Raw genomic sequence first — 13,703 nt, forward strand, 5'->3', positions numbered from 1 at the left:
TACCCAGATAAAAAATACAATTACTGAGATCGAAAAACACACGTTTTACATTAAAACTTTTAACCCAAGTATTATTTGATTTGTGTTTTGATCAAGTTACCTTTGTAAAGCATGTCAGTTATTATGTTTAATGTCAATTATGTTCATTTGCTGTTAATCTGATTTAAATGAGTGACGAGAAAAAACGTCGTACTAAAATTATAAAATTTTTGGCCAACAAAAAGTTGGCCAAACAATCAAAGGTCTGCCGTCAAACTGATTCCAATGTTAATAAACAGTATCGGGAGAACTTGTCCGTTGATAGAAAACCTGGCTCATGTAGAAGGGAGCCAATAAATATAAAGTATTTTCAAACAGCTCGCAACACATACGCTAGAATAGCAGTCCTGTTAGCTCAGTACTCGGACTATTTGGTACGAAAGGTTAAAGCCAATACAGGTTTAAAAACATACAAGGCTCAAAAAGTTCCTTACTGGAACACTGCTAAAAATTTAAGGCCAAAGACAGTGCACGGAAATTGAAGTCACGTAAGTATGGACAATTTTTCACAGCTTCCGGGTCAATAGTTTTAGGTTGCTGATGCTCAAGGGAATGTTGTAGAAAAGTTTAGGATCCAAAAGCAGAACATTTTCCCAAATAGTTTTTGGCATGGTAAGCAATATGCAGTTGCGGCAAAAGAAGCCAAACATTTGTGACAAAGGAGAATGCTTCCATTCATAAGACTTCTTAATGTGTCCATTTATTTTTGGCCTGATTTGGCATCCTGTCACTATGATAAGCAAAGTCTTGGGTGGTACAAGAACAATAATGCCTGGAGCTAAGGTCAGCGAGATATTGGGCTCTTGTTAAAAGAGAATTAAAGAGCACAAAAAAGATGTCCAAAAGTGTGGTAGATTTTAAACGGAGATAAAACGATAAACGGAATACCCTGTTCGAACAATGTGACAGAAAGCACTATAAAAACCTGGAGGGTTTCCAGAAGGGGTATATAAATTCATCACTAGTAATAAATAATATTTTTTTTTTTAAATTGTAAAAATAATTTCAATCAAATAAAAAAAAAATCAAAACTGTAAGATTAGTGATTTCTTTTTAATTAACATTTATGTATGTTAAGATTTTTTCGATCTCAGTCCTTAGTTGTACCATAACCATTTCAAAATTTTTGCAAGTTTTTTTAACAATATTATGAATACTGTAATTATGTATATGATTGCGGTAAACATGATATTTTTAAGTTTACATTTACATGATTGTAGCTACCATATATTAAATATATGTTTGTGGCAACCATTTTTATGAATGAAAATCCCCAAATATTGCGCCATTCAATAATAGCGTCCACATGAAATATTAATTTTCAGTTCATTAAATAATAAAATTATGAAAATAACAAAATTTATTTTCATGAATTTAAAAAATAAAATTATCGATAACCAGTCGGTTATCATCACTAAGAGCTCTTAAATATTTTAAGTTTTGTTCCTAACAGACTCAGTCTTTGTTCACTGTAAATAATTAAATATTTATCATTCATCGAAGTTTAAGACACTATATTTTAAATCTACCAAAATGAAGTGTATGTGTGGATATAGTAAAGTGATGTGACAGAAAATAATATTTATTTTGTGTGATTGTACGAGCAAAATATTTTTTTGTACAGCCTTCATTTATTTTATTCTGTAGCTGCTTTTATCATTGAATTTCGTTCGTTTCGTATCTTTCTTCGTACGGCTACAAAAACAGCACTTAATTTGTCAGTTTCCCATACAATTTCTTATTGTTGTACGAGTGAGTAGGAATGTTTTGTGCATTTTAAATTTGGACAAGAACGAAAAAAAATAATACTTAATTTTTTGTTCATTATTCTTGATTTTCATGGTTGTTTTTATGCCCTACAATACGCTTAAATGGAGCTGTTAATTATTTGACACTTGCTCGGCTTAAGGGGGAAACTTTTAAAGTGCATTGACATTGCTGTTGAAGATGTCTTTAAATTCTCAATGAAATATGTTAAAAGTGAAAATAAAATGTGATTTTAAAGTTAATTAAACAAATTTTGTACGGAAATTTTGTTTTAAAAATTTATTATAAATATGGAGGAAAATATCTAATTTTGTATATGGAGTAATAAATCTTAATTAAATTGCGTAGTATTTTATATGATCGACTCGAACTAATATTAATTTGGTTTAGTTTTTGTTCCATTCTTCATTTTTCCTAAAACTTTTGTCATTCATTGATGCCATTGTTTGTTTATTTCCTTTTCTATACTTACAAAACAAATTCTTGAAAACAAACATCTTTTTCACATCTTTTTATACCCTCCACCACCATAAGTGGTGAATGAGGGTATATATAAGTTTGTCATTCCGTGTGTAACATTGAGAAATATTCATCTGAGACCCAACAAAGTATATATATTATTGATCCTTATGAAATTCTAAGTCGATTGAGCCATGTCCGTCTGTCTGTCCGTCTGTCCGTCTGTCCGTCTGTCCGTCTGTGTAAAACACGCTCACGTCCAAAATACGCAAACAAACTTAGTAGAGTTGCAAGAAAAGTGTTTATTATTGTCCTAAGCAGTTTGGTATTGAAAATCAGCGAAATCGGTACAGTGGAACCAAAGTTATGAATGAAAATGTGGGACAACCTCAAAAAAAATTTGATAATTTTCACATATTTTTGGACATTTTTTGTAAATATATTGCAGCTAATATCATAAAATTTTGCACTCGTTACTTTTATGATAAAAGGAGTAACTCTGGTGAAAATTATAAGAATCGGTCCATGATTTCTCCTAGCCCCCATACAAATTTCTTCCCGAAATATGGTTCTATGGTCTATAAATGCCTACAAAATAGGAATATCCACATGAAATTCAGCAAAAATAAGTTTCGTGGTAAAAGAAATTATATTACAAAATTTTTCGTGGATCGGCCCATATTTGACCATAGCCCCCATATAAAGTACACTTCCGAAAATCTCTTAAATAAGCATAAATATCTTATAAATATCGCTATCAAGTTGAAATTCGACATGAATAATCCCCATATATACCAAAATCGCTGTACCTAATTCTATGAAGATCGGCCGATAATTGGTTATAGCTCCCATATAAGGACCACTTCCGAAAAACACAATAACCTACATAAATATCCAAAAATATCAATATCAAAACAAAATTTCACACACATCCATAGTTTATATTTAGAAATCATACTACTGGATTTTGTGAATATCGGTCCATATTTGACCATAGCTCCCATATAAGGTCCACTTCCAAAAATCAGTTAAGTACTCATAAATCTCTTATAAATACATTTATCATGCTAAAATTCCACACAAATTATACTCATATATATAGATATCACTGTTCCAAATTTTATGCAGATTGGCCGATAATTGGTCATAGCTCCCCTATAAGGCCCATTTCCGAAAAAAGATATTAACCTTAAAAAGTATTAAAAACATATCGATATCAAAATGAAATTACGCACAGATCCAGTAATTTGAATCCAGTAATCATACTTCTGGATTTTGTGAATATCGGTCCATATTTAACCATAGCTCCCATATAAGGTCCACTCCCGAAAATCACTAATATCCTCATAAATTTCTTACAAATATAGTTATCAGGTTGAAATTCAAAACAAATTTATTCAATATATACAAAAATCAATGTACCAAATTTTATGATGATAGGCCCATAATTGGTCTTACTTAGGATCATAATAGGTCATAGCATCCATATATTGAACCAAAATAGTACACAGATCAGTAATTTGTATTCAAAAATCATAGTACTGAATTTTGTGAATATTGGTCCATAGCTCATATATAAATACATAAAAATCACGTAAAAATATTTTATGACAATCGAATCATAATAGGTCATAGCTCCCGCAAAAGTCCCACAACCAAATGTTTTGAAATTTGTCTAAATATATTTGTATACCCTTTTTATACCCTCCACCACCATAAGTGGTGAATGAGGGTATATATAAGTTTGTCATTCCGTGTGTAACATTGAGAAATATTCATCTGAGACCCAACAAAGTATATATATTATTGATCCTTATGAAATTCTAAGTCGATTGAGCCATGTCCGTCTGTCTGTCCGTCTGTCCGTCTGTCCGTCTGTCCGTCTGTGTAAAACACGCTCACGTCCAAAATACGCAAACAAACTTAGTAGAGTTGCAAGAAAAGTGTTTATTATTGTCCTAAGCAGTTTGGTATTGAAAATCAGCGAAATCGGTACAGTGGAACCAAAGTTATGAATGAAAATGTGGGACAACCTCAAAAAAAATTTGATAATTTTCACATATTTTTGGACATTTTTTGTAAATATATTGCAGCTAATATCATAAAATTTTGCACTCGTTACTTTTATGATAAAAGGAGTAACTCTGGTGAAAATTATAAGAATCGGTCCATGATTTCTCCTAGCCCCCATACAAATTTCTTCCCGAAATATGGTTCTATGGTCTATAAATGCCTACAAAATAGGAATATCCACATGAAATTCAGCAAAAATAAGTTTCGTGGTAAAAGAAATTATATTACAAAATTTTTCGTGGATCGGCCCATATTTGACCATAGCCCCCATATAAAGTACACTTCCGAAAATCTCTTAAATAAGCATAAATATCTTATAAATATCGCTATCAAGTTGAAATTCGACATGAATAATCCCCATATATACCAAAATCGCTGTACCTAATTCTATGAAGATCGGCCGATAATTGGTTATAGCTCCCATATAAGGACCACTTCCGAAAAACACAATAACCTACATAAATATCCAAAAATATCAATATCAAAACAAAATTTCACACACATCCATAGTTTATATTTAGAAATCATACTACTGGATTTTGTGAATATCGGTCCATATTTGACCATAGCTCCCATATAAGGTCCACTTCCAAAAATCAGTTAAGTACTCATAAATCTCTTATAAATACATTTATCATGCTAAAATTCCACACAAATTATACTCATATATATAGATATCACTGTTCCAAATTTTATGCAGATTGGCCGATAATTGGTCATAGCTCCCCTATAAGGCCCATTTCCGAAAAAAGATATTAACCTTAAAAAGTATTAAAAACATATCGATATCAAAATGAAATTACGCACAGATCCAGTAATTTGAATCCAGTAATCATACTTCTGGATTTTGTGAATATCGGTCCATATTTAACCATAGCTCCCATATAAGGTCCACTCCCGAAAATCACTAATATCCTCATAAATTTCTTACAAATATAGTTATCAGGTTGAAATTCAAAACAAATTTATTCAATATATACAAAAATCAATGTACCAAATTTTATGATGATAGGCCCATAATTGGTCTTACTTAGGATCATAATAGGTCATAGCATCCATATATTGAACCAAAATAGTACACAGATCAGTAATTTGTATTCAAAAATCATAGTACTGAATTTTGTGAATATTGGTCCATAGCTCATATATAAATACATAAAAATCACGTAAAAATATTTTATGACAATCGAATCATAATAGGTCATAGCTCCCGCAAAAGTCCCACAACCAAATGTTTTGAAATTTGTCTAAATATATTTGTATACCCTTTTTATACCCTCCACCACCATAAGTGGTGAATGAGGGTATATATAAGTTTGTCATTCCGTGTGTAACATTGAGAAATATTCATCTGAGACCCAACAAAGTATATATATTATTGATCCTTATGAAATTCTAAGTCGATTGAGCCATGTCCGTCTGTCTGTCCGTCTGTCCGTCTGTCCGTCTGTCCGTCTGTGTAAAACACGCTCACGTCCAAAATACGCAAACAAACTTAGTAGAGTTGCAAGAAAAGTGTTTATTATTGTCCTAAGCAGTTTGGTATTGAAAATCAGCGAAATCGGTACAGTGGAACCAAAGTTATGAATGAAAATGTGGGACAACCTCAAAAAAAATTTGATAATTTTCACATATTTTTGGACATTTTTTGTAAATATATTGCAGCTAATATCATAAAATTTTGCACTCGTTACTTTTATGATAAAAGGAGTAACTCTGGTGAAAATTATAAGAATCGGTCCATGATTTCTCCTAGCCCCCATACAAATTTCTTCCCGAAATATGGTTCTATGGTCTATAAATGCCTACAAAATAGGAATATCCACATGAAATTCAGCAAAAATAAGTTTCGTGGTAAAAGAAATTATATTACAAAATTTTTCGTGGATCGGCCCATATTTGACCATAGCCCCCATATAAAGTACACTTCCGAAAATCTCTTAAATAAGCATAAATATCTTATAAATATCGCTATCAAGTTGAAATTCGACATGAATAATCCCCATATATACCAAAATCGCTGTACCTAATTCTATGAAGATCGGCCGATAATTGGTTATAGCTCCCATATAAGGACCACTTCCGAAAAACACAATAACCTACATAAATATCCAAAAATATCAATATCAAAACAAAATTTCACACACATCCATAGTTTATATTTAGAAATCATACTACTGGATTTTGTGAATATCGGTCCATATTTGACCATAGCTCCCATATAAGGTCCACTTCCAAAAATCAGTTAAGTACTCATAAATCTCTTATAAATACATTTATCATGCTAAAATTCCACACAAATTATACTCATATATATAGATATCACTGTTCCAAATTTTATGCAGATTGGCCGATAATTGGTCATAGCTCCCCTATAAGGCCCATTTCCGAAAAAAGATATTAACCTTAAAAAGTATTAAAAACATATCGATATCAAAATGAAATTACGCACAGATCCAGTAATTTGAATCCAGTAATCATACTTCTGGATTTTGTGAATATCGGTCCATATTTAACCATAGCTCCCATATAAGGTCCACTCCCGAAAATCACTAATATCCTCATAAATTTCTTACAAATATAGTTATCAGGTTGAAATTCAAAACAAATTTATTCAATATATACAAAAATCAATGTACCAAATTTTATGATGATAGGCCCATAATTGGTCTTACTTAGGATCATAATAGGTCATAGCATCCATATATTGAACCAAAATAGTACACAGATCAGTAATTTGTATTCAAAAATCATAGTACTGAATTTTGTGAATATTGGTCCATAGCTCATATATAAATACATAAAAATCACGTAAAAATATTTTATGACAATCGAATCATAATAGGTCATAGCTCCCGCAAAAGTCCCACAACCAAATGTTTTGAAATTTGTCTAAATATATTTGTATACCCTTTTTTTATACTCTGTTTCTTCACTTGATGTTAAAAGGGAAAAATGTTGATCCAAACGTATTAACTAATTATTAAGTATATAAATTGTAAAATTTCATTTCATGAGGTCCAGACTTAAACTCGACAACACTTCCCCTTTGCGCATGTGAAGTTTCATTAAAATCGGACTAAGGGTTTAGAAGTTACAGATTTATTTCCCTCTTTTTTTTCTCATACCACTGTGCGCCACTTTGACAATCAGATATTGTAGCTCGTTTAACCCAGTTCCAACAAACTGTTAACGGTTACCTATGTAAGAAAATAATAATTTACACGAAGATTTAGAAAAATTAAGTTTAGACGACAATTTCTCAATTAAAAGACAATAATTAACTGTGTCAAACGTTTTAATAGGAATTTCAGTTATAAATTGCTGAATTAGATAAAATTTTTTGTACATTTGAAATAAAATATCTTCTGCGTAAACTAGTCTTTCTAACAATTGTTATATTATTTCAGCTTTTATACCATCATATTTAGGTGGAGGGTATTTAAGATTCGGCACGGCCGAATATAGTACTCTTACTTGTTTTATACTCTGTTTCTTCACTTGATGTTAAAAGGGAAAAATGTTGATCCAAACGTATTAACTAATTATTAAGTATATAAATTGTAAAATTTCATTTCATGAGGTCCAGACTTAAACTCGACAACACTTCCCCTTTGCGCATGTGAAGTTTCATTAAAATCGGACTAAGGGTTTAGAAGTTACAGATTTATTTCCCTCTTTTTTTTCTCATACCACTGTGCGCCACTTTGACAATCAGATATTGTAGCTCGTTTAACCCAGTTCCAACAAACTGTTAACGGTTACCTATGTAAGAAAATAATAATTTACACGAAGATTTAGAAAAATTAAGTTTAGACGACAATTTCTCAATTAAAAGACAATAATTAACTGTGTCAAACGTTTTAATAGGAATTTCAGTTATAAATTGCTGAATTAGATAAAATTTTTTGTACATTTGAAATAAAATATCTTCTGCGTAAACTAGTCTTTCTAACAATTGTTATATTATTTCAGCTTTTATACCATCATATTTAGGTGGAGGGTATTTAAGATTCGGCACGGCCGAATATAGTACTCTTACTTGTTTGTTTTTTTTTTGTATTTTTCTGAAAGTTTATTCTTTTTATTGGTTTTTATTGTCTGCAAAACTTGGGTTCCTTAAGATTTTTTTCCTCCACATTCTTCAATAAAACTAACATTCGTATTTATTTCATTGTGCTCTTCTGTCCAAACAGTCACCTCATAAATTAAACGTTTACACAAATAACTCTCTTACAATTTAGAACGCTGTTTTACGGTCATTGAAAACTAATATATTATGGAAGAAATTTAAAGTTACATTAAGTGGAATTAATATGATTTTCACTTTAGATTCCTAGCACTACATTAGGTTTACCAAATATTAAGTTTTCTTTATTTAGCAGGAAGAAAGAAAATATTAAGAGATTTATTATAGGTAGTTTGTACCGAAAATATATGTATGTATGTTGAATATTGTGAACAACTGTATACGTGCCCAATGATTTCTTTGTCTAAAGTTACAGTCACACTAGGCAAATATTTACTTAAAAAACGTAACCGTGGTTTGGTAACACTTACAAGTATTTTGTAACAGCAAACAGCATCAAATGCAATAAAATTAAATATTTAATGAAAAACTTTACTAAATACACAAAATGCGTTTATACGTATTTTTTCTTCAAATATTTGGCTTGTGTGACCGTACCATAATTCACATAAAGTCTGAGTCTTAATTTTTATTGTGTTCGCTGTTCGCTGTTCTTGCGTTCTTTTATCGTTTTCTCGTGCAACTTGTTATTTAATTCTTTTTGTTTTTCTCATCACAATTATTTGCCTCCAGAGTCATACTTGAGTGCGGACAAATTAAATACTAATTTATATTTGTTCAATAACTTCCATGCCATTATTTGTAATTTCTCTAGTGATTGTTGTCTGTGCTATTTAGTTATTCATTCATTCAGTCGCGTTTTTTTGTTTTTTACATTTATTAAGGGTGTGGTGCGAATTTTTCGAAATTATTGCATAAAATGAATTACATACTTTTAGTTTTTAACGAAATAATTGGATTGCATTTACTTACTAACTTCTTTTTTTCATATTTCATTTATTTGTTTTATGTTCATTATTTAAAAATTTCATATCAGTTATATACGAGTATTAAAATTTTGTACTAGTGTTATTAATTATTCCTTCTTGTATTTTGTTCACATCTGTTGTGTCGCAATTTTTTTAAACTATTTTTTAATAAAAATATATTTTTCTGCAATTTTGTTTTTATTATTCTTTTAAATACTTTTAATTTAGTATTTCAAACACGCCTTGCTTTTATTGTTATCAATTAACGGAGGCTTAATGATATGAAAGTAACAAAAACTATTAGTTTCGAATGAGCTAGAATACACATTATAATGAACCAATAAACATGAATCTAGAGACTTGTTATCCTGAATTAGTAATAATTCAGAAAGGGAGACTTAATATTACTATTTCTTTCTCCTAAAGGTATATAAAAAGAATGAATATTTTTACATCGATTTGTTTTTGGAGAAATTTGATGAATCATTGGATTAACAAGTATGTTTTTCATTTCTAAATTTTGAATTATTCTACTGAAAATAGATTAAAAGTTAAAACCGAAGAATAATTGTCGGTTTCGGTTGTAGGCCTTGAAAAACCGCGGCTTCGGTTTCTATACGGTTACTATATGGAACTTATATTACATTCGAGATATATACCGACACATTTAACCTCCAATTGCTTATAGATAGTAATAAAGAGCTAGAGGCTAGTAGCCTCTACTCAACCCAAAACTATTTATTAAAATTGCAGCATAAAAGCGGTCAAAAATCTACTCTTTAATCCTTTTTGGCTATTAGGAAATTAATCTTCTAATTAATTTCCCACTTTATTTTTAAATCTGGTCCAAATATAGAAGTCCTGGTTTCAAACGTTAATAAAAAAACAGATTTTAAAAGAAACAATGTGTTTGTAAATTACAATATTCGAAGATTTCGCTGTTAGTCTAAAGACTTTAAAATCCATGCTGTGAACCATTTGCGGCACTACAGTGCTTCATAAAAAAATATTTTTTTCTCTACTAAAATTTATTTACATTCAAATTGTTAAAATAATTTCTCGTTTCAGTACTTACATCTTATATTTGCACTCATTTCCTCTTGAGATACTTACTGAAAAGAAAAGCGAAAAAAAAGAAAAACATTTAATAAGTGCTGACATCAATCGAAATTGTTTTAAATTTGCATCATCAATTTGTAAAAAAAGAATGAAAAAAAAACAAATTAAGTATTTCAAACAGAAAAGTCTACAAAAAATAAACTCATGATTCAACATTCATTCTTTCTCAGCCAAAAGCAAACAGCTGCTGGCTGGCGTTTTTCCTGTTCCTGTTTAGAAAAAAAAACAACATAAGAAGCGCACTCCATTCACTAAATAGTTAAATGTATTTAAAGTGTTGTAAGATAATAGATGAGTGAAGCATTTAAAACAACAAGAAATATATTTTCCTTAAGGATTTTAAAATTTAGCAGTGAAAGCAAATCTCTTTTTTTTGTGTGTAGAAATAAACTATTTGAGTATTTAGTTTGCAATATAAAAAAAAACTGCAGGCATTTCTAAATGTTAAAAAGGAATTTGGATTATTTTAAATTAAATACATTGAAAACAAATTCAATCACTTTATATCAAATAGAAAATCCTTGTAAATAAATCAAAATAAAATATTAAAAATAAATAATAAAAACAGAATACTTTTTAAACATCATTAAATCCATAAATTAATTTTTTTATTTGTTAAATAAAAATATTAAATTAATGCTTCATTCAGTAAATAAAAGGCTGATATTAAGAAATAATTATAAATTTCCATTAAAATTATTTTGCAATTAATTATTTAGTTATTTAACACTATTATCGTTTAAAACAATATTATTTTTAATTTAGCCACTAGACAGGATCACGAACACATTACACAATATATTTTTGGAAATGTTTTTTAAGATTTATTAAGAGTACAATGTTTTTAATTATTTTGTGTGATTTATATACCCTTCACTTTCGTGAGAAGGGTATATATAAGTTTGTCATTCCGTTTGTAATTTCCACAATATAATTTTCCGATCCTATAAAGTATATATATATTCTGGATAGATAGCGGAGTCGACTGTCTATCTGTCTGTCCGTCTGTCTGTTGAAATCAATTTTCTGAAGACCCCAGATATCTTTTGGATCCAAATCTTCAATAATTCTGTCAGACATGCTTTCGAGAAGTTACCTATTTAAAATCAGCAAAATCGGTCCACAAATGGCTAAGATATGAGGAAAAAAGCAGGACAACCTCGATTTTTTACCTACATATATCTGGATTACTAAGTCAAAGACCTTTACAACGACGTATATAAGATCATATTAAATCGAAAAAATATTTTTTAACTCGAAATTTTTTCCACCAAAAAAAAAAAAATTAATTTAAAATAACAATTCGAAAAATTTGTTTTACAAAAATAAAAAAACTACTTTGGAAAAAAAATTAATTTTGTTTACCTTAAAATATTTAAAATTTGTATTTTGAAGTATAATTTGGTGAAGGGTATATAAGATTCGGCACTGCCGAATATATCTTTCTTACTCGTTTAGGTTTGAGTTTTCTTCCACTTTCCGCTCTTTGGAACCTCCATTTGCAGTTAACTCAAGATTTGAAATATAAAACATAAACAAAAATTATAATCGGAAGTATTGTTACAACTATGAGAAATTATTTGTCATATTGATTGAATATGATTATTAAACTAAACTTGTTGATGCAAAAAGGATTTTGCATTCACAATTTCTGTTTTTTATGAATTAAATGAAAAAGTTTACCTTAAAAAGTGCATTTTCTACTTGTCAAATAAAAATGGAAAAATAAAAATAGAAAATGAAAATGGTCAGCATTTTTGTGGGCATTTTTGTGTCTTCATTATTTTACTACGATACATTTATGTGTATATTCCAATGTATGCATATAATCCGATGTATGTATGTGTAGTTATATGAGGCTACACATTATTGAAGTTAATTACTTTCAGTGTATGGTCCATCAAATAGAATAAAAAGCTTTACAGTGTTTTATTTTTTAATAATTGTCCGATATATTTTTTTATCGGTTTTGCTTTTTCAAGCAGATTATCAATTGGGGTCAATAAATTCAATTAAGAACGTTGTTTTTGTGTTTTTTATGTGTTCTTCGTACAAAATATTGAAAAAACGAATTCAATTTTCATACACAATATAAACACTTGAAATATTTGAACAGCCATACATTTATAGACATACAGGGATGCTCAGCTCACAACTAAATATGCATACAGCTCTATATAATGGCTTGGATAAATACGTACTACATGTCGAACAAGTTTAGAGTTTGCACATTTTACATGAACAGGGCAAGTTTAAATATCCACAACATTTAAATTGAAAATAAGAAAGCAAATAATCTCAAAAGAACTGGAAAATATGCAAAGAAAAGCATGGATATGCATAGGAAAATCAAAATTAAAGCTTTAAGTTAATTCTATTGTAATACAAATTTGGTTAAAAACGCTTTCAAAAAATTTAAAAATTACAAAAAAAATTTCAGACTTTCTATAAAAACTTTAATTTAAAAATATTTTTATCGAAATTCGAAAATAGATTTTGGTCATGTATATTATGTTTTTATTTATTTTTTTTGGTAAATCTTTGACAAATCTAATTACTTGTGATATAATGTAGACCCAACTTTAACAAACACCTCTTTATTCAACGTTGCAACGGAAGTACGAATTATTTTTCGTTTTTTTTAGATATAAAATAATTCCAAAAAGTATTTTGATACGCAAAACGTTGTTTCGAACACATACTGCGTTAAGTTTTATTTTTTTAATCGACGAACTAAACATTAGCTTAACATTTAATAACGTGACTAAGACGTTGTAATTATTTGAAATTGTATCACATTTTATAAAATTCTATATTATTTAGAAAAACTTCAAAATGTCTGGATGCGTATAAATTGACTATTATTGAAAAAAATGTATATATTCCACAACAAACTTGACCCGTATTTGTACAGCTAATGTATTGAGTATTTGTGATTTTTGAGTACTCGAAACTTTTAGATTTGAATTTTTAAACAGAAATACGATATTTGCTTAAAAATTCAACTATAAAAGTTGAAAAAAATTGAAATGTTTTTAATAAAAAAATATTATGTAATAGATATGGAGATATTTCCCAATTAATTTAAAGAAATATTCATATTTAAAATACAGAGAGCCTCAAAAGTGAGTAAACACTAGCGATTTTATTGATTTTTTTAAGATCATGAAAATCATTATAGTCCGACT

At 29.1% G+C, this 13,703-nt stretch overlaps 1 protein-coding gene across 3 annotated transcripts in view; it reads right to left on the reverse strand.

The window, feature by feature from the left end:
- Nucleotides 1-13,703, reverse strand: part of kek5 (kekkon 5) — a 279,052-nt gene that overhangs the window by 46,472 nt on the left and 218,877 nt on the right. For all 3 annotated transcript variants that reach the window (XM_065510037.1, XM_065510035.1, XM_065510036.1), the window contains one exon: nucleotides 10,472-10,508. The gene's annotated coding sequence lies outside the window, so the exon portion shown is untranslated. The remainder of the gene's footprint in view (nucleotides 1-10,471; nucleotides 10,509-13,703) is intronic.

Source organism: Calliphora vicina, chromosome 4 (genome assembly GCF_958450345.1).
Source record: "Calliphora vicina chromosome 4, idCalVici1.1, whole genome shotgun sequence".
In the NCBI taxonomy this organism is placed as follows: Eukaryota; Metazoa; Arthropoda; class Insecta; order Diptera; family Calliphoridae; genus Calliphora; species Calliphora vicina.